This window comes from Podarcis pityusensis (assembly GCF_964106645.2).
Source record: "Podarcis pityusensis genome assembly, chromosome: 6".
Taxonomy (NCBI): domain Eukaryota; kingdom Metazoa; phylum Chordata; class Lepidosauria; order Squamata; family Lacertidae; genus Podarcis; species Podarcis pityusensis.
Window position 1 is genome coordinate 64,518,655 of NC_138030.1, and position 22,429 is coordinate 64,541,083.

At 41.0% G+C, this 22,429-nt stretch overlaps 1 long non-coding RNA gene across 1 annotated transcript; it reads right to left on the bottom strand.

Moving 5' to 3' along the window:
* Nucleotides 1-326: 326 nt before the first annotated feature.
* Nucleotides 327-20,329, bottom strand: LOC308479243. The gene is made up of 3 exons (XR_013987571.1): nucleotides 20,281-20,329; nucleotides 1,136-1,210; nucleotides 327-407 (listed from the first exon to the last, which is right to left on the bottom strand). It is a non-coding gene; the product is annotated as an uncharacterized lncRNA (long non-coding RNA).
* Between the last annotated feature and the right edge of the window lie 2,100 nt (nucleotides 20,330-22,429).

The following is a 22,429-nucleotide window of genomic DNA, read 5'->3' on the forward strand; positions in this document are numbered from 1 at the left end:
GTGGAAGTGTGTACGTACCTTTTTAAAGAACATTACACTAGTTTAACTTTATGCTATCCCTCCTCCCGGGTGAATTTAACCTATCTCACTTTAATTATTGTAATTGATATGCACTGCAAAAGTAGTCATGGCGGCCTGAGGCATATGTTGGAAACTCACTCTTACATTAGTTAACCTTTCCACTGACATTATTTACCTTTACACATGGTGTCTGTTTACATTTTGATCTAGCTGCTGCTTCACATTTGCAGATGCCCTTGGCTTCTTGTTTAAAGAGAAACTTTAATTCACTTTCAGGAATTGCAGTCTCATACAGCAGATCTAAAGCCTGCTTTCTCTTTTTCTCTCCTTCTCTCCTTTGCATGTTTTTCTTCTTCTTCTAACATCATTTCTTTTCCTTCTGCCACCTGACACAGAGGGGAAAAGCCATACATTTGAAAACAATGGATGAGGCAGGACACTGCAGAACTTTATTTCATGTTGAGAGATTGTCCCTATTGCTTGGGTTAAACCATTTCAAGGAAACTGCACAGAAGGACATTTGTAAGTACATATTGTAGCCCCTCCATTTGCATGGAAAGTCTCTCTCTCCTCTGGACATCAGTAGCTCCCAAAGTAGGAGGCAACTGCTCCACACTTCCTCATTAGTGCCTCTGAAACTCCAGCTGGGTACAGGCATTGCTTCACTAAAGCAGTTGACCCAAGGCACAGAACTCCTCTAACAAACACACATATTACCCCTCAGAGTCACATACTCTCCACTCACCTGGCTAGGAAGCAACACACTCAAGTGAAAATATGACTCTCAATGTCAACATATGCTGCTCCTGTACCTTTCCAAATCTATTGCTGCTTCAGTTGTGCTTATGTGTGGATGTTCCCCCCACTCAAACCCCAGTAATCACTTTTAGAGTTACGGGGAACCAGTGCAAAACAAATGTTGGCATTTGGAGGACTATGTTGGCCTCCTGTGAAGGTCAGGCTACTGCATTTATTTTATCTGGATTGGACGAACCTCTGTCTGCTTGCAACTTTATGTTGGAAACTCAGTAGAGTTCTAAAGGAACAAAGTATGCTTTTCAGTAAGAGGCACAGAGCTCCTTGATGGAGATTTTTCATCTCTTTTTATACCTACCATCAGTCAGTGTCATAGAATCGTAGAAACATCAAATTGTTGGAAGGGAACCCGAGAGTCATCTAGTCCAACTCCCTGAAATACAGGAATTGCAACTAAATCATATATGACAGGTGGCCATCGAACCTCTGTTTAAAAATCTCCAACGAAGGACAATCCACCACTTCTCATGGAAGTCCGTTGTCACTTGTCAATGACCCTCTGGCTAGGGCCAAATAAAACTACGTTTACATCTCATATTGATTAATGACTAGGCTTGTTTTGGGAATGCATGAAAACTGGTCTGACTTACCTGTTGGCTGCACTGAGACTCCTGCTTCAGATGGCAGATCACCCCAAGCCTGGCTTCCCACTTGCCACTGTTTAGTCCTCGACCGAGGCTGCTTTGCCACATCACCAGTGTGGTCTGCAGCACTCCTACAGGGCTCTCTGAAGGCCCAGAGTCATTTATGCCTTCCTCTGAGGAAGGATCCTGCTTTAGAGTGATGCATTCCGAACAAAGTGACCCTGGAGATTTTACCACAGCTGCTTTACCATTGCAAACATTGTTTAAAATTTAACACTAGGAGACTGTTGATTTTAAAGTCTGACTATTCCCAAGGCAGAAACTTTAGGTAGTATTTGCTGCTCCTACAGCAAGGTAAGAGCAGGGCAGGCAATTTACCAGGCCACCTTGCCCACTAAATGACCTTAGGGTCCTTCATAAGAGTGAGGCACTGTTGAGCAGGAGGCCCTGAGGAACCTTAGCACTCCCTGCTATGGTGGCAAAACACAAATGGAGGGTGTCAGCAGGGAATGGCAGCATCTCTGTCTCAGGTGGCAGAACGTCTTGCAACAGCCATATCTGATGACTGCAGCCTCAGGCTATCACTTGACTGAGTGAATGGGCCATCACAGATATGACCAGCACAGAAGGAACATTCAGAAATCAAGAGATGTGTACATATGTTAGCAACTTTTTAAGCTCTGTTCAGGCATTAGGCTGGAATTGGGAATGGCAATGCATACAGGGGGCAGGGAAACTGTGCCCAATGTCTCTGTACCAGCCCATTCCATGCCTGCCCTCAATGAATGGGAATGTCTGAGGTGTGTCCAAAGCATGTTCAGCTGAAAGTGCTTAGAAGCTGCCCAAAGAGGTTTATGTGTTCAAGCAAATATGTCTAGATGTTCCCTTCAGACATTTGTGCTTAGTGTAGAAAGGTAGGGTTGGAGCAGGCAGGTCCAGTGCACATGGAGGTATTGTGGCATAGCTGTTGCATGTGTTCCATACTCACGGTGGTATTCACTGCTCAGGCATAATACCCGAAGAGGGTCTAATAATCAACAATAATCAGTAATTTTCAATACTACCACTAGGATCATTTACTAAGCAGAGTGTAAGGAAGGGAATGGGGGGGGGGTTGGTGGAGAGCCATTGTCAAATGAAAACTAATAGAAAGAACCACAAGAAGAAGAGCTTAACATTCCATGAACACATAAAGTCCCAGCAAGCAACAGCTCTTTGCGAACGCTTACCAACACACCAGTACTTAAAGTTGGAGAAATCAGAGCTTGCTCTGACACATGCAGCTGAGCTTTTCAAGATTCCTTTGGTTTCCAACGGTGATTGTGAGCTTGACCCAAAGAATGTGGGTCACTTGGCAAATGTGATATCAGCTGGATGTAAATAACATCTGGTGCCCATTTCACTGAAACTGAAATAACAGCCTGATGTGCCAATGAAAGCTTAAGGAGCTGTTGACACACAGCATTTGATGGCACTTGGATAGTCCCAGGCTGATGACTTCTATGCATTTTTTAATGTTGATGGCTACTAATGTATTATCTATAAGAGGAGCAGAGCATGGCTATAACCATAGCAATGTGATGATAATAAAGAGAGTAGTAAAAGATTAAGGTTTATTAGCCACAGTAGTATATTTAGTGCTAGCTATAAATCTTTGTAACAAATCAGTGTTTTATTTAGTATTTAATAGCAGCTTTACTGATTGTAATAATATTTCAGGGCCAAGGTTTTAGAGCTGTGCTTAGAGAAATAGGTATCTGTGTACTCCTCCTTGTTCACATATTTCATTCATAGCATAAGGACTGAAGTTAGTTCAAATGTTTGTACTCATGGATACAAGGCTCCATCAGAATTCTGCAGTGTTAGTTTTTTTGTTTTTATTTTTTTAAAAGCTGGCCTTTTGAAAGTTTAGAACTGTATCTGCACTGTGTTTGTGCATGTGTGTGTATAATGATGTTCACTTTGCAGAGGCCCATAAGCAGTAAAGCTGGCTTGAGCAACTTCTGGGTCACAGGTCCCAATACAGCCCTTGAATCATCCAAGGAAGACACCTCCACACTGGGACTGTTGAAATGACCCTGCCACCTGTGCATTCTGCCTTGTGGAGGAGCAATACTCATCTTGCCTTCTGTTAAGTTATGGGCCTATCCACTTCAATGTGGAACAGATCAGCTCCCCGCCCCCCAAGAAAACAACAACACTAGAACTAGTGAAGTGGTTTCTTGCATAATTCCAACTCCTTGGTTTCCAAGCAACCCCTCACAACTTTCACTGAACACATCCCTAATTCTTAAGAGATGCATCCCTGAATACTTACAGAAGGGAAATAGAAGATATGGGGTCCATATCATAGGATGCGGCCTAATTTGAGCTCAGCATTGCCTGTTCTGAGTGGCAGCAGCTTCCAAGGGCTTCAGGCAGGTCACTTGCTAGCTGGTCATTTTAACTAGAAATGTTAGGAATTGAAGCTCGGCCCTCTTGCAACGTTTGAAGCATGTCTTCTACCACTAATATATGGAAACTCACCATATCCCAGAGAAGACACCCCGACCTGCCCAACACCATCCACAGACGCCCAAGACCCCCATTTCTCAGCTAATGGGTATCTCAGTCAGAGCTTCATGAGCACTGGCAAGGAACAGTGGCATCTCATAGACTACTGTCGTTTTAGAAAGGAGGGTTGGGCTTGGGGGCAGGTGTCCTCATTGGTAAGATACTGGATGCAAGAAAAACCACCCCTTTTCCTTTGAACATTTGCCTTCACAGCTACATCCAAAGGAACATGCATACCTCACCCATCTGGCTCCATGTGTGCTTTTGGGGACATTAGCCCAAACATGGGGAAGATCTGGAAAAGGCTTCTTTTATATTGCCCTTTGTATGTAAGCCCCATCCTACTGATGTGAAAGGCTTTTCCATTTGCCATTCGAACTACTATTTAAATTAATGTTGGTGGGTATAATAGGAGCTGAATGGGAAACAATGAATATGAAATAACTCACACACCAAGTTCAACTTTTATATACATTTCACACAGGTTATCACCAATCTTCCCACTGGAATTGCCCCATATTGAAATCAGCCTGTCAGACCCACCATATTAACATGAAGCTATTGAACAAAAAAATATTCTTCTGGTCTTTGATGTTTTATTTTCTGTTTATCCAAAGCATGTCAGCAACTCCAACATGTGGTCTATGTCAGAAATCTGGGACAATGCTTTATACAAACAAACACACAATGTGTCAAATTTCTACCTTTTCGCCCTGCTGTTAATGACAAGAAACGACTGTTTTCTCCAGCATTTAATCCTCTTTGGAGGATAGCACTTTCTATACTTCTTTTCGCAGCATGCACACAAGTTGTAATGCATGGCAGAGTTCATTATACATCTTGCTACCTCGCTTCTGAATTTTGCATAAGATACGCCAAGGGTTTTTTTTTTTATAAGAAGAACTTTTAGTTGAGGTAAATGGAGAGAACAGAAACACTTTAAAATTTCTTTATGCCTGTGTATAAGTTTTACACACAATAGTCAAGTGCTCTCTGTCGAAGTAATTTAAAATGATATATCAGATGGCTGCAATATGAATAAGTTCCTCACTTGGCCGTTGTAATCACACATAGTCTTTGTATCCCCTTCCGCTCTATTCCTGTCTACCTAAAGATGAACAAAATATAAAATGGAGGATAATTTCAACATACACATTAGCAAGGGAACAAAGGGAAACTGTTTTGAAAGGCTTTTCCATTTGGCACTCCCAACTACTGTTTAGATTAATGCTAGTAGGTATAATAGGAGCTGCAGGTTCTAGGGCAGGGTATAATGGTGTTTGGTCCTTTTCTACACAAAGGGATCCATCCACCTACAGACAAAGCCGTCTGTCTGTTACCACGGCCCTGAATGAAGTGACTGATGAGAATGTGAGTCAGATTCAGGTAGCAAGAAGGAAGCACTTATATTCCAGTTAACTACACTGTCCTGTCTTGATACAAATTATACAAGCTGAGATAATCAATAACTTATCAGCCTGCTGAGAACCTATTAGCATGTGGTTAACATGCTAGTGTTCAAAGTGGCGGTCTGCTGCGCGGAATGTGGCCTTTGGTATAGCACACTTCAGCGGTTTAAGTTCAATAATAATAACTCTTGTTTAACAAGATATGAGATTGACTCTTATAAATTAGAAGATTGTTTTCATGATCCGTCTAATCTACTCGATTAATAAAAAAATAGACCAAAGCCTTTTGGCACAATTCATTTCTTACTTCCCCTTTCAAGTGGGCTCAAAATATGGGAAATCCAGCCTGCCCAATTAGTCAGGCTGAACATCTTGAATACCTGCAGAGAATGCAGAGCCTCTGCGATCAGAAAGTTGAAATTAAACACTTGAGCCTAAATTAAGGACCATTTAAAAGACAGCACCCATTGTCCAAGCTGAGCTCGAAAACTAATCACTTTTGCTCATTTCCCTTTAATAGACAATTTCAAGGAAAAATAATAATTTGCAAGTTCATTTAGGTCCTCGGATTTCTGCCTAATGTAGTTCATATTGAGCAAGAAAATAGGAAAGGGCAGAAGAGTTCAACAGTAAATATTTCAGTCCCCAAACCATTTTATTTTTAATTTGCACTCTTGCCTTGCTAATCAGTTAACTGGATTTCCTTGCTGTCTAGTCTTTAAAGAAACAAAACAAAACAAAACCCCAAACCATCCTTAAACAGTAACAGATGACTGCAACATATCATTTATGCTCTACACTTTGAGATTGTCATACTGCATCTGTGGGATTAAGCATTTTAAAGACTTGTCAGTTTTAATTGGAGGCTCAGCACAGTTCTCGTTTGCCAGATACATCACACCATCAAAATGGATTTTCCCCTCTCTTTTATCATTTTATGAGAATTTGTAGACCTAGATAAAAACCATCTGTGAACAAAGCATGTAGACTTAAGTAAATAGCTCTCAGAAATTGACTGGAGCCTAATTTGTCCATTTCACAACGATCTGCTGTATGCTTGATTGCTTTTGGAGCGGAGTGTGTGTGTCTATATATATACATACACATTGTTGTGGGGAGGCAACTCAAGTGGTTCTGAAACAAGAAAATCTCCAGAGTTAAGGATTTTGTTCATAATCGGTTTATACTCTAATAAACATACGCATTTGTTTTCCATTTGTAGCACATACTCCTTGCAGCTTATGTTAAGGCTGAGGCCCAAACTAGTTGGCACTCTTACAGAGACAACACTTTGACCCATTTCAATTTAGCCTCAAGCCTGGTTTGGTCACTCTGGTTGATGACCTATATCTGGAGGAAGATTTCTGGCCACCATTCTGCATCTTCCACAATGACTCTGAATTAGTGTGTGGGTGTGTAGTTGTGGGTGGTTGTGACACCTGTCACAAAAACATTGGGAAATATTGAAACAAAAACATTGGGAAACATTTCATCATCAAAATGTTTCCCTAAAAGATTCCACCCAGCTTTAAACAATGTTGACCCACATCATTATCGTTAAGTGTATTTAGATGCCTTTTTTCTAAATAATGCTAAAGTGGCTCAGAAGAACAATAAAGAAATCATTATATAGGTACAACAAAGCATAATCATATCGATCACATTTCACATATATAGTGTTATATACCTACATGAGCAAGCTAACAAAAACATTCACATTGACATCTCCCTAAACAGAAGAAATACATTCTAGGCACTGTCAGCAACAGGAACAGACTTTGTTGCTGGAGTCATGCCCTCCCAGGCAGGATGGAAGTGGGCTAGACAGAGTGCAGGGGACTGGTTTTGCTGGACTCAAGAACTAGATTGTCTCTGGCGCCTGCAACTGCAGCAGCCACCTCTGTAGCTGAAATCAGTCAAGGTCCTGCCTTCCTAGGTCAGATGGAAATGAACTGCGCCAACATGACACTCCAAATTTCCTCTTCTCTATCTCACATCATTGGCTGCCACTGGAAAGTGAGGGGAAGCAGGTAACGTGGGAAATCTTGACAAGAGGTAAGTACTACCAGAGGTTTTGGAAAAAGAAGCTCAATGTGTGAGTGTGATTTCTGTGGTGGGTGCAAATTTAGTGTCGTCACAACTAGTAGGGTCCCAAGACTCTCTTGTAATAATACTCCTGTCAGCTGTCAGAATCACACTATTTTACATTTAGGAAATTTGGTGCATCCTCTAAATTAGTGGTGGGTAGCCTGTGATTCTCCAGATGCATCTGGACTCCAAACACCCCCCCCCCGCTCCAGTCCACATGAACAAGGGACTTGGGGCCTGAAGCCCAGCAACAGATTCCTCACCACTCCTCTAAATAGTGCAGCTCTTGTTATCCTGATTGTTGTTTGGTTCGATTAACATATACAGTGGTACCTCGGGTTACATACGCTTCAGGTTTCAGACTCCGCTAACCCAGAAAAAGTAACTCGGGTTAAGAACTTTGCTTCAGGATAAGAACAGAAATCGTGCTCCAGCGATGCGGCGGCAGCAGGAGGCCCCATTACCTAAAGTGGTGCTTCAGGTTAAGAACAGTTTCAGGTTAAGAATGGACCTCTGGAACAAATTAAGTACTTAACCCGAGGTGCCACTGCACCTGCACCATTTTTATTTAATTTTATTTTCAATCTCTAGATGCTATGGTATTTTCCTGTTGTAGGATAAAGAGCAGCAGGTAGTTTTAAAACGACTCTCCCTCTAACACTTTTCTGTTCTGTCACCTTTGAAGTTAGAAATGTTTCAACTGGAGTTTCTGTTGCTTTTGGGGGGTGTATACCTTCCTAATCACAGTAATATACATCTTTCTAACCAAAGAACCAAACACCTCTGCCACCATACGCTATTATCTTTTTTACTTCATAAACTTATGCTGATTCATACTGGAATTATCCTTAGAAATTTCATGGATACTACTTTTTACTAATTCAGTTTGTCATTTTGGAGTGTATAGATCTTACTAATCTCAAAACTTTGCCAATGTCTTCCATCTGTTTTATGGGTGGAAATATTGTCGTGTAGGTATGGGAGGAATGGAATGGCTTATCCAAAATCAGGAGTTAGAATGGTAGTAAAGGTAAAGGTAAAGGACTCCTGACAGTTAAGTCTAGTCACGAACGACTCTGGGGTTGTGGCGCTCATCTCGCTTTACTGGCCAAGGGAGCCGACATTTGTCCACAGACAGTTTTTCCAGGTCATGTGGCCAGCATGACTAAGCCACTTTTTGCAAAACCAGAGCAGTGCACAGAAACACCGTTTACCTTCCCACCAGAGTGGTACCTATTTATCTACTTGCACTTTGACGTGCTTTCGAACTGCTAGGTGGGCAAGAGTTGGGACCAAACAGCAGGAGCTCACCCCATCGCAGGGATTTGAACCGCCGACCTTCTGATTGGCAAGCCCTAGGCTCTGTGGTTTACACTACAGCACCACCTGTGTCCCTGGAATGGTAGTACCGTGTGCTATAAAGCATGGACCGGGTGTAGGGGTGGGCAGGGTTATAATTTGTTTTGGTTTTTTAAAAGAAGGGAGGAGTGAGAAAATAATAATGAATGCTACAGTGCTTGAAAACATATTTATTTAACTAAAATAATCAGATTGCAATGATACAATGAAAACAGCAGTCTAAAAACACTATGCAACCCATCCCAGGAAATCAGAGAAAACAACTAACATAAAAGCAGGAACCATTTACCAAATACCCAGCACAGCATCTTAGCTACGGTCAGATAAAAGCAGAAAGGTTTTCAATGTCTGTTTGAAAGTGAATAAAAATGGAGCCAGGTGTATATCTTTTCAGAGGGAGTTCCACAAACATGGGGCCACCAACCAAAAAAAGGACATTCCTCTAGTGCCTGACAATCTATTTGTCCTTGATGATGGCCCTAAAGAAGTCCCTGTAGCAGAATTGGCAAATTCAATGCAATCTGAGAAGAATCGTGATTCAAGAAAGATTAGATGGAAGGTTCTTTGGCTCAGCCTTCTGTGATGAGGCAGACTCCTAGGACTCTTATACCCAACATTCTTATAATATGTTAACCCACATCAAGCACAGTGTGGTCAATTGGAGGTGGTGTGAAGGGTGGAAGGAGGAGTGGATTTTAGTGACAACTCACAAGCCAAATACCTCTTGACTTCCATGGCTGGCTTGACAGGCCACACAAGTGTCAGTTCGTCTCTGATATTGATAGTGATTTGTGGCCATCTTAACAAGGCAGTGCTAGTATAATCTATCAAGCAGCAATCTTTTGAATTGGCTGTGGTTTTTAAAAGCAAAACAACCACCCCATTATGTCTGTGGCAGTGTCAGCCCCTCTTCAGAATTATGTTCTGTGTAAATTTAGCGCACATAATAGCTAATAGGCAATAGATGACAAGAGACACCTTGAACTAAAACCAATGCACATAAATCTTTACTAATCAAAGTCTACTGGCTGGTTGAACTTCTGCAATTTCCCTGAACAGAAAGACCCTGGAAAAAAGCTCTCTGATAATAAGTTCTGAGCGGGTGGGAAAGTTCATATGAATGTCACTGCCCCAAATGTCTATTGGGTTTTGTCAGCAATTCAAACTATAGATCTTACTATCATCAAATTCTTGTCTTGGTCCTTAACTGGTTCCCTAAAGGAAATATTGTAAGGTCTGTTCTGGAAAGACGCTTTATATGTGTTAAGCAGACCACACTACTGAAAAGCTTAATTCTCTAGCCTGTCTTCCTTTGGTTTCTAGGCAAATTATCAGAGAAAGGAGAAATGGTATTTGTTCAGATGTATATTCAGCAAAAAAAACCCCATACAAACCTTGCAGCTATTCCTGCAATAGGCAAGGCAAGTAAGGAGAAAAAATGGTTTGGGGTTGGCCAGGGACACTTTAAATAGAAGATCACAATAAATCATAGTCCATATACCGTATATATTCTTTGATGGATTCAGAGAAGATCAAGAGGAAAACTGCTCATACAGTGGGGCTTTCTGAGCTCCTCCCCTGCACCCCACTATGTCTCCCAGTGGCTGACCCCACCCAGCCACTCTTGAGAATTGATCTGTAATGTTGAGAGATGAGACTTCGGGAGCTCTAGAATTGAAGACTTGATTTGCTGGGCTTGCAGTGCTATCAAGTCCAGCGTTGTCTCCAACAATAGCTGAGCAGGGAAAGTCTCACAAGCAGTCATTGAAGAGGATGGGATTTATCTGTTATTTCGTCTGGCTTCTAGTGTTTGGAGGCTTACTGCTTCTGTTCATGGAAGTCCTATTATTATCATTGCTAATAGCTGGTTGTCCAAGATAAGCCTATCAACTTCAGCCATGGTTTTGCTTCAGTACAGCCCACTGCAGTTGCCTCCTCCATGGTGGATCCTGCATTTAGCAGGGGGTCAGACTAGATGACTTCCAAGATCCCACCCGTCTCTACATTTCTCACAATAGTTGCTTACTCTGTGCCATTTTCAGCACACAGTTTCACTTAAGACCGCCACCAGCAATTCCTTTATACATGCAACTTAAATAGCATTTGGATCAGATCCTAATCGCATGGACCCAAAATGTGGTCACCCCTCCAGTTTCCTTCTGATCTCAGTCTATCCTGAAGCTTTAAAATGAGCATTTGCCTCATGGTTGGTCAGAAGATGTTTCATCTTGAGCCTTGTGTCCTCGTGTTTAATGCTGCCTCTGTTTGTTTTCCCTCTGGCATTTACTTAATACCTGCAGCTTGTAAACTAATATTTAAGTGCATGTTGAGATTGCCGAGTTAGAGATAGAGTCATAAAAGCCTTTTGCCACCACTCACTGTGTATGTAGGCAGCTTATCGTAGAGCTCACTTGGGAAACACACATTTTCCAAGTTGCATTAAGCCAGCACTTTCCTGATATATTAACACTTCTTTTTCCTTGAGCACAAGTATGTTCTCCTCCCCCACCCCCACCCCAATGCATCTTCCTCTGATTCAAGCAGTAAAAAAAAACAACCCTCCAGAGATCCTCAGGGGAAAAGGATATTGTGAAATTTCTGTCTTCTGATTTAAATAAAAATACAAAAGACTCCCACCCCAGAAAGGACTTTGTGGTGGACGGAACAGAGTGAAGGCTATTAAGCTTTTTTATTCCAGAGTGCCCATTTATGCTTATTCCTTCCCCTGCTTTCAACAATCAGACGACTTTAAAATTCACTCACTTGCTGGTGAGTATGTAAATGTAAATAGATGGATTACACTTGCTGAACCGTTGAGTGGGGAAATGGTCACATTGTAAACAACGGAGCTGTTCACTGGGGGAAAAGACTGCAAACTGTCACTGTACCTGTTGCCAGTAGTTCCTGTTTCAGATTCAAAGATATTCTGTGAAAGTGGAGAAGAAGACTTGTCTGACATTTAGAGGATTGTCTGATGCAAGTCCTGCAACATAACATAGTGGGAGTCCATGAAGCTCTGAGATGTCGGAGCAGAATCAGACCATTGCCAGTGTCAGAAGGTTGTAAGAAGGCACTGAGACAAATTTCTGCTAACCCTGCTTGACCTATATGCCTCTCTCTCTCCCACACACATTATTACTACATGTCTCATTCATAACTTAAATGACTGAAATGCAATGATAAAATTTGCACTGAACTCAAAATTACCTGAAAATAGGCCGAGGTGAAAAATTCAGGGAATGAGGCAGCCAGACTGTTGACTGGGAGCCATAGCGGTCAACGTTTCCCTTTTTAAAAGGGAAATTCCCTTATTCTGAATAGGATTCCTTGCAAGAAATAGGGAAAGTTGACAGCTATGCTAGGAGCGGCTGCCGAGACCATATAACACCAGTCTTGAAAGGCCTACATTGGCTCCCAGTACGTTTCCAAGCACAATTCAAAGTGTTCGTGCTGACCTTTAATGCCCTAAATGGCCTCCATCCAGTATACCTGAAGGAGCGTCTCCACCCCATCGTTCTGCCCTGACACTGAGATCCAATGCCGAGGGCCTTCTGGTGGTTCCCTCACTGTGAGAAGTGAGATTACAGGGAACCAGGCAGAGGGCCTTCTCAGTAGTGTCACCCGCTCTCCCATCAGATGTCAAGGAAATAAACAACTATCTGATGTTTAGAAGACATCTGAAGGCAACCCTGTTTAGGGAAGTTTTTAATGACTGATGTTTTAATGTATTTTAAATCTTTTGTTGGAAGCCGCCCAGTGGCTGGGGAAACCCAGCCAGATGGGTGGGGTACAAATAATAAATTATTATTATGCTTCTCTGGTGGAGATGGGAGGCTGACATTATTCATCAGTTTCAGGGATGGGGGCTTCTAGAGCAATCAAAACACCTTTGTGCTAGACTAGGATGTTTATGGATTGGGCTGAGGTGTCCACCCACTAGCTCTGCTGACCTCTTATCACCTGCAGAGTAACACCAGCACAGAGCTTTTCCTGCTGAATGTGAACATGGTGGGGAGGGGGAATGCCACCAGTGAGGTCCCTGCTAGCAGCAGCCAGCAGCAAATTCCAAAATGGAGCTTTCTGGAAATGGAGCCATGTAGGCAATGCGACACTTTATAGGCCCCAAGAAAAAGGTGGTATTGAGCCACCAAATTTGAAATACTTTTATAATGCATTCTAGTTAAAACATGTGAGTTATTAAGGGATCCAAGAAAATAAATTAGGTTCATTTGGAGTTGCCACCTTCTGTTTCCACTTATAAGCAATGCCTTTCTTGCACCTATCCTGTGCGGCACTCTGCAAGATGCCCAACCCCTTCATGTATACCATGGAGATACATGAAAATATCTGTACCACAGCAGTTGTTTACAGTCAATGCACAAATTGCAACAAGGCGCACCTCCTGGGAGGAGATGCAGTGTAGTGAGATAAAGATGACAATGTGAGCAATTCATCTGCTTGAAATTAGGACCACCTATGTGCCTAAGATGCTACAACAGGCTTGGAGCTGACATCCAGTGGAGTTGGACAGGTCCATTTCTCTCTTCACTCTCACTTGTTGCTACATCAGTGCATGCTACTCAGTATACTCTCTTAACTTGTACACATCTTTAGTATCTTGGCAGGAAAAAACCAAACAAATTAAGGAAGCATTTTGGAAAACATTACTTGATTCCCATCATCTGCAATTTAAGAGTGCACAGAGAAAAGAGCACATTGGGACTATCATATTCACATCTGTGCATGGATCTGTGAACATTAGAAGAAAAAACATTTTACAAATACAATCTGCTGACTTGCTTGGGTTGTTGTGGCAGAGAATACCTGTGCTTCAACGGATGGCAGCTTTCCAAGTTAAGAATATTTATTTGTTCCACCACATGTGGTGGTTGTGTAGCATAATTAAAAATTATTGGGAAATGATCTATAATGAACTTTTAAAAATGCTTTAAAAATCCTTTTCTAAAAACCCAGAAGCATTGCTGTTGGTGTTAATAACAGCAGAAGTCACCAAAAAAGAGGGAATTTTTTTTCCTATATGAGACAACAGCCGCACATGTGCTACTAGTGCAAAAATGGAAAACAGATAAGGTACCAGCAAAAGAAGAATGGCATATCAAACTGTTAGTATATGTGGAGCTAGCAGGGATGACCACTAGAATGCGAAACCAAACTGCTGAAGGATATAAAGAGGACTGGATATATTTTACTGAATATATGGAAAAGTATTATAAACAGACAATCAACCTAGCTGGATGGTAAGATTTTCAGCAGTGTAAGAAATAACTAAAGTTTATATAAGGGGTTGTGGTAGACGGGATGAACCAAGAAAACGTGAGAAAATCAGGAGAAAAAAGGAAGCATGGAAAGAGAGGATGGGAAGTCGATTAAGGAATCCCCCCCCCCCCATTTTTTATTTCAGAGATTCTTCTCTTTTTGTACTACTTTTGTTCCACCACCCTCTAGGAAGTAATCAAGTGGTCATAAATGTATACATGTTCTACATCTACAGGATACATAGTTTTTTTGTAACCAGAGAGCTCAAAAGCTCTACTCAAGATTCCTTTTTAGATTCTAATTGCACAATTTTCTAAAATGGCATTCTATGTTTCTTTTTTTTATAAGACAAATTGTGTTCATGAAAGTGATAGAAGGAAGAAAGCCATGGCCAGAAGAGAACAGAAGGTAATAAGGAGAATTTGTGCTGTGGGTGGTGAAAGGAGCAGGCTTAAAAACTTACAGAAGTTAAAATGGTTCAAACCTAATTAGGGCCATAGAACGCTGTAGCAACTTGGAAAAAAGTTTGCCACATGCCAAGTCAAGACAAAAAAGACAGAAGGCTATTGATTGTAATGTTCTATGAGCAAAAGTAATTAAAAACAAAAAAGAAAGTTTAGATCTGGAATTTGGTGATAGCTGCAATAGAAATAAGTGAGAAGTATTTGGGGGGAACTGACCAATTCCGCAATGACAATTTCATGTCTTGAAAATTATAGCCTTTCAGACTGATCATATTGATTGGAAGTCTCACTGAATTCACCAGGACATCCTCTAGCAGAAGTACGCTGGATTAGAGCCCTACAGGTATCGAATCAATGAAATTATGTCCTCTATCCAAATAACCAGTCATGTGGACCTGTTGTGTTATTTCAAGTTTCAGAATATAAACAACATGTGTCCATTCTAGGCTTCAGATTGGTCTTTTTGGCAGAGAGAAGACTGCTGCGACTACTGATTAATACATCTCTTGACATATATAAATGGCTTTGCTGGTTCTTAATTCAGAGTATTGAAAGTACGAGAACAGAAGAGTATGCATTAATTGCATCACTGGGTAGCCTGAGAACAGTAAGTGAGACTCATTTGCAAGGCAATTTGGAATCCCTTAATAATTGTTATAGTCTTTGATCTCTGTATCTGATATATATATATAGAGAGAGAGAGAGAGACAGAACTACATGAATGAGTCTATTCAGAACTGTTGTTTTGAAAAGATGGATTTCAAAAGACTTAAAAAGATCTCACTTCACACCCACAGATGAGAAGTGGTCAGTGTGGAACTTTGATCTAGATATTCCATCTGTCACATTTTTGTCATTGATGGTCCTTCAGTTTGGCCTTTAGCTGGGAGGGGAGTATTTCATCTTATATTCATAAGAACACTGCTTTCTTTTTTGCCTGTTTCTCTTTTTTAAATCTCGCTTTTTTTTCATCATGTCAATGGAATGTAGCTATGGTTTTCTTTCTGGGGATACTCATTCAGTGATTTCTGGGCTGGTGCAGATATTTATGTTAAAAGTAACCACGAGCAGGCATTTTGTGACTTATAAATCCACTTTCAAAAATATTCTGGTGAATCCAGTGCTGAACACAGTGTGAAAGGAAAACCACACAAAGGTACAGTTCATAGAAATCTCCCACTTTTTGCAGAGCAGCAGAATTTGTGGGAACCAAAATTCTGCAAAACTTGGGTGAATGTATGGATTCACATGTGAACACAATAATACAGCAGAGAAGACAAGTTTGTGTTCTTTGTCTAGCACACTGTTTCAGCGCTGTTCACAACATCCATATTAGCTTCAGTGTATTCATGGCTTCCTATTCATTTTAACCAAGAAAGCCAATCTGTACGAGCAAAGTAATGTTTATGCAAAGTAGTTATCATAGTTAAGATGAATGAGGATATTGTTCCAGGAAGGGGAGCATGAATGTCCCAGCTAGGGAAGACCACAACAGATTGTCTGATTGTATTTATCTAAATTCAGACAGAAAAGAAATCTACTGTATTAAAGCTATTTCAGAACATCAAATCTGGCAAGGCGGACGCATTTAGTTTTCAGAGCTGTTGTTGCTGTATGATGGGATGTTCAAATTCCCAAGGCTTTCTTTTCACTCAAGCTAGTTGCTGGAAACAAAATTGCTTTCTTCATTAAACTCAAACTTTAATTTTCAATATATTAAATTTATGAGTTGTTTGAAGCAATAAAATGTTCTTTTTATTGATTTTGTTCCTCCAATTATTAAACTAAGATTGTCATTTGGAGGTAATCTCTGTCATGATTTCTTTTCTATATAATCTGACTTTGATATTTATGAGATGAACAAGGTAAATTAAATGTGATTGTTTTAAAGGAAGAAAAATAAAATTCAAATTAGTTCACTTGTAGACATACTATTCTCATTATATTGTTGTACTATAAATACGGGCTAAATTGCATTGCTGTATAGAACCAAAATTTGACTTATATGATATCCAAATGGATAAGTTCAATCCTTTATATCTACCCAAATGTACGGTAGGTCCTATTGAACTTAATGGGACTTACAGATAACTGGCTATAGGATTGCAGGCTGATTTGTAGTTACAAGGAGTGTAAGAGTTAGACAGTCTTTACTGATGATGATGATGAAGAAGAAGAATTATTCAGCTTCTTATCCGCCTTCACCATAAGGACAGGTCACATCAATTTAAGAATGCAAGATTAAAAACAGTTTAAAACAAATGATAGTTACAAGTATAGGATGAGTCCTAAAATAACTATATCTCAGGTGAAATAAATTAAAAAATTAAAAAATTGTCCAGTAGCACCTTAGAGACCAACTAAGTTTGTTCTCGGTATAAGCTTTTCATGTGCATGCACACTTCTTCAGATACAGTGGTACCTCGGGTTACATATGCTTCAGGTTACATACGCTTCAGGTTACAGACTCCGCTAACCCAGAAATAGTACCTTGGGTTAAGAACTTTGCTTCAGGATGAGAACAGAAATCGTGCTCCAGCGGCACAGCGGGAGGCCCCATTAACTAAAGTGGTGCTTCAGGTTAAGAACAGTTTCAGGTTAAGAACTGACCTCCAGAAAGAATTAAGTTCTTAACCACTGTACACTGAAACACAAGTCACCAGACCCTTATATATAGTGGGAGGGTGGGGTGGGGTTTGTCTCAGAAGGGTAGTAGGAGATGGGTGATTGACTCAATAGGTATGGTAAACCTGTTGACGACTGTTAACGACTGAATCTACCTACCTGAATCTATATCTCAGATGTCAAAGATGAGGAAAAAGGGGTGCAAATATTATTAATAGTAATAATTTTTATTCTACCCTTCTTCCTAAAAAAAAAAGTCTAGATTAGTTCTTCACTTCAATTACTAGCAAGTCAGTTCCTGTGTAATTTCTCTGCTTATGGGCCAACCACAGTTAAGGACTTCAGATCCCACTGATTTCAGTGGGAGAGATTTTGAGCACATACTTAATTCTTTCATTGAAATTAACCAGTGGGACTTTGTATTTCACTTTGCCTGGATTCCTGCTCATATAACAACTATATTTCACCTCTTGTAAGAACTGTAATGTGACATTTCAGTGAATGAGACTCAAACACTTCTCATCTAAAGATGTAAAATAATCATAATTGTGCTCTTTGTATGTTTGGTACAAGTCTAAATGTTTTTTATTCTGAATAGGTTTCCAGCGGTCCACAAATATGGCTTCTCACATTGTAGAATGAGCCCTGTAACAACACAAGCAAAGATAAAATCCTGGAACTCTTCAGTTTCTTCCAGAAGTGCTCCCTATTTTCTGTGTTGTGTGCAGTTTCAGATCAAGAAATGCCCCATTCTTAATAGGATAATGGAGCACCTCTTTTTAACATTAAAGTACATTGCTGTACACCCTATGATATTGCTCTACATGAGGCCTGCAGTGGCACATGAAGGGCAGAGCAGCAGTGGGTCCTTTCACTAGCAGCAGTAGTGCTTGTTGTCAGGATGGGACTAGACCCATGGCAGTGGCAAGGTCAGGGGAACTCCAGATTCACAGAGGGGGCTGCAGTGATAGCAACTGTGGGACTGCTGCCGTCAGTGAGGACCACTTCTCCCCTGATGAACTGAACCCTGTACTCATCATCTGAAGCCCTTCTTCATGTGTGTCTTCTGTGAGAGTGGGCTTTTCCTGCCGTGGTTCTTCATTTGTGGAATGCTCTCCTCAAAGAGGCTCACCTAGTGCCTTTGTTACATATCTTTAGGTGCCAGTCAAAAACATTCCTCTTCTCCCCAGATTAATTAAACAATCTATGGCCTTTTAAACTGGAGGGGGGGTATTGTTTTTGTTTATTATGGTGTGTATTTTTGTGTCTTTACATTGTAAACTTCCCTGTGATCTTTAGATGAAGGGGCATTATAGAAATTTAAATAACAACAACAGCAACAATATCCTACTGTTACCCTAACATCACCCCCACCTTTCTCCATCCTCATTTTCTTTACCAATTTGAGCAGTAATTTTGTACAAGTTTTCCTGTGGCTGCATTTTTCATTTGTCTCTCTTCTGCACCCCATTTCCCCCTCTTCCTTCTATACAGCTCTTTCTCTTATATTGGGGGTTAAAGGGACAAGAAAAGAATTGAAAGCACTTAAAGTGGATTATATCACACCACTGTGATGTGTCTCTTTTACCACTACTGAAATAAGAAATCTTACAGAAAATGCTAAAATTAGGGAATGTTCTTGTTACTAACAAAACAGAAAAAGAACAGAATGTCCCAGTAGGTCAGTGCATTATATTAATTTGTTCAACCCTTCCATCATTAAAAAAGGATCTGGTACTGTAGGTCACTCAAAATTAAGCTTTTGAAAGGCAGCACAATTGAAAGGCAGCCCCTGAGATTTTGGCTTCTGAACTACATAGATATTTTTCAGTGCATGGATAATATTAGCACTTTTCAACACCTTTGACAAATCCCCTCCTCAATTAAATGTATCTCAGTTGTTTTGATTTGGTCCTTGACACTGACTGGCAGGCCACGGCCATCTGGTGAGCTTCAGGGCGGAGGGGGGATTTGAACCCTGCTCTCCCAGGTCTTAGTTTGATACGTTAACCGCTGCCCCACACTGGCTGTCCTTGCGACAGTCACTGTTTATTGGCTGAGGATGAGCAAGTGATCAAACAGTGACAGAAGTGAGGAGGCCCCAGGGATTGGCAGCGGGGGCTTCTGCTCAGCTGTGGGCCTCATCACACGCCCAATGCAGCCAAACTGTGATGCCAGCACTGCTGTCAGCTTATCATAGGACTTCCTTATCAGAAATGTGTTTAGATAAATTTGCCTGCCATGGGCAGAGTAAACCACTGCTTAAAAATGGCTAGACCAGGTCAAAGGAGTGTGAGCTGGTTTAGTCTCAGGCAGACACATGACTGAACACCTCTGAGATTCTTAGAGTTATTTGGTTATACTGATAGACAAGTATTGGTCTTTTCGAGGGGTTGCCACTTTCCTTAGACAATATCCACAACGATTTCTTTGGACTCAAATGTCCTATATTGTGGGTTTCATTCAATACTGGGCCTATTCAGAGTAGACCCACTGAAATTACTAGATATGCATAACTTGGTTTCAATTAATTTCAGTAGGTTTACTCTGATTAGGACTTAGTTGGATACAATCCTAAGGAATTTGCTACCTATAGGCACAACATGCAGCACACACAGAGATTCATAGATTTTGCAGTTGGTTCAATCCAAGGTGGCAAGATTAGCACCCCCAGGAACTTTGTTAGAGCTGAAGTTTTCCTCCCCACTGACCACATTCTGTTACTGAAAAAGCAATATAACAGTTTAATATTGCCCAATATGACTTGGCACACAGTTGTGTTCAACATGTTTTTAGAACTCCAAGGGCAGAACAGAAATTTCCTGGTCATAATGAGCAGATTTGTACTTCAGGATCACTAAACTTTTTTTATAGATATATGAAAGACACACATCACAATATAAAAAGGTGAATGGTTCCAACTACCAGGCCTGAACCAGAAGCAGATAAGATGTTTGGTGTGGCCTGATCAGAGAAAGGTTTATATGAGCCCAAACTTGTAAAGGCCAGATTACAAATCCTTTTTGTGAAATTATCTGACAAGATATACATCAAAGTATAAATGCTGCCACTGTGAATACATACCGTTGAAGGGAAACAGGATCACTGGAAAGTCATCGGACAAATTAATCCAGGGAAAGGGCCTAGGAAAAGGAGAGAAGAAATGAAACAAGGCTCCGGAAGTACATGTGTGGCAGAGCTGCTAGGCTACCTTCCTGCAAGGAGGGTTGCTACTGCAGTGAGGAGGTTGGTACAGGGCAAACACACCAGCTGACCCAATCTGGTCTCCTGCTGATGTGTTTGCACCATGCTGCTCTCCCTGTCACCTCGCCCCGTTCCTTACCAGTAAGCAACAACAACCCACCTCCTAGGAACCTCCATAGCTCAGTGAGAGAGCATCTGCTTTGGATGCGGAATGTCATATGTTTAATGCAGGTGGGGCCGGGAGAGACTCCCACCTGAAACCCTGGAGAAGTCACTGCCAATCAATATAAAAACTGAGTTAGATGGACCAATGGTCTGACTTGGTATAAGGCAGCTTCCTATGTCCCTACGAAGCGAACGTAGTGGTTCTTCCCCATCTGGCAAGCAGCTCCTGGTATGGGGCATGGGGAGAGCAGGAGGCACATGTTTATGAGAGGAAGACTAGCCTGGAGTCTGAGAAGAGAAGGGAAATGGGAGCATTGAATGGCAGGAGAAGAGAGTTTTATGCATCAGGAAGTAAGAGGAGCAGAAGTGAGAAATTGCACCTTTCTTTTCAAATAGCCTGCAAAAGCTTTGGCTGGAGGCCTGTAGTCTAAATGTTGTCAGAGACTCGGTTTAAGACTGACCTGAGAGATCTCATCGTTTGTTATTTCATGCTAGATTAAATTCCAAGTGTCTGGAGAAGGCAAGGGCAGCAATAATATATGCAGGTTTTTATATTGTTACATTCTTGACTGGGAGGACAATATATCACTCAAAAGAGAAGGGCCAAGAGCTAGAATTTCTCATTAGCTGATTCTCGATTAGAGGACAGAACGGCATTCATTGCTGACACTTTCGCAGAGGCAAAAAACAGTTTAAGGTTTTAAATAGAAAAACACCATCATTAAGTCAAGCCCTTTCTTGGCCAAATTAGAATAAACAGCTTGGAATAAACCTCTAAGTAGAATTTCAAGAGTTTTAAAATGGAATGAACTCACTGTTTCATCTTTTAGGATAATGTGCCAATATTTTCCTTCACAAATAATAAAATAGCTGATAACTTAATATGGAAAATACTGATGTTATTGGATAAAGTTCGGAGCCTAATTAACACAAGTCTCCTTACTGACTTACTCTGCCCTGTAGGTTCATAATGATATAAACCTAATATATAATATGAATAGAAACTGAGAATGATGTCTAAGGGTGCAGTCATAAATAACTTAGTGTGCAAGCACAGGCTGGCCTGTGCCCAGACCACTGGGGTTTTATGGAATGGCAAAGCTACTATCACTTGCCAGGATTGAATATGTGTGGGGAGGGAGATGGGGTGGGGGTGGGCCAGACCAGCCTGAGGTTCTTGCAGTGTTCAGAATGGGCCTGATACTATCATGCAAAGGCAGCAGGGCTTAGAGAGCACTTGATTGTTATTTTAGGGGTAGGGTAGATCAGCACAGGATCTGCTGGAATCTGATCTGGCCCAGCTGATATCAGATCATGGCAAGTGGTCCAATCTGAGCTTCTTTGCAACATTAGTCTGCGAGCTCGAGCAGCAAAGAGGCATGTTTAACTGCCACCGCTCTATTTTCTACCCTGGACAGGACAAGTGACAGAGCTATGGATATGGTGGTGGTGGTCATGCCACTCCATCAAGCCCTGTAGTTGACAGCCAGAGGGGTGCATGATGCTCTGAAGACTGTAGCTATTTTGTAACCTACCCTGAGTGGTCCATATAAGTACAAGACAAATCCAAAAATAGATGCATTTGGGTTAAAAATGTTATGCATTTAATTTCAAACCATATATCTATCTATCTGTCTATCTATCTATCTATCTATCTATCTATCTATCTATCTATCTTTGGCATTAACAGAATTTAGTTTCTTATACTCATTACACTCTGTGAATGAATTTGTATGCTACATGCTTTTTGGGATACAATATGTTTCTAATTTGTATGAGCAAATTTATCCACATAACTGAATTTATGATTGCATGGAATGACCACACTAATTTTGATTTAGCTGTTCATCCTACCACGCTTACA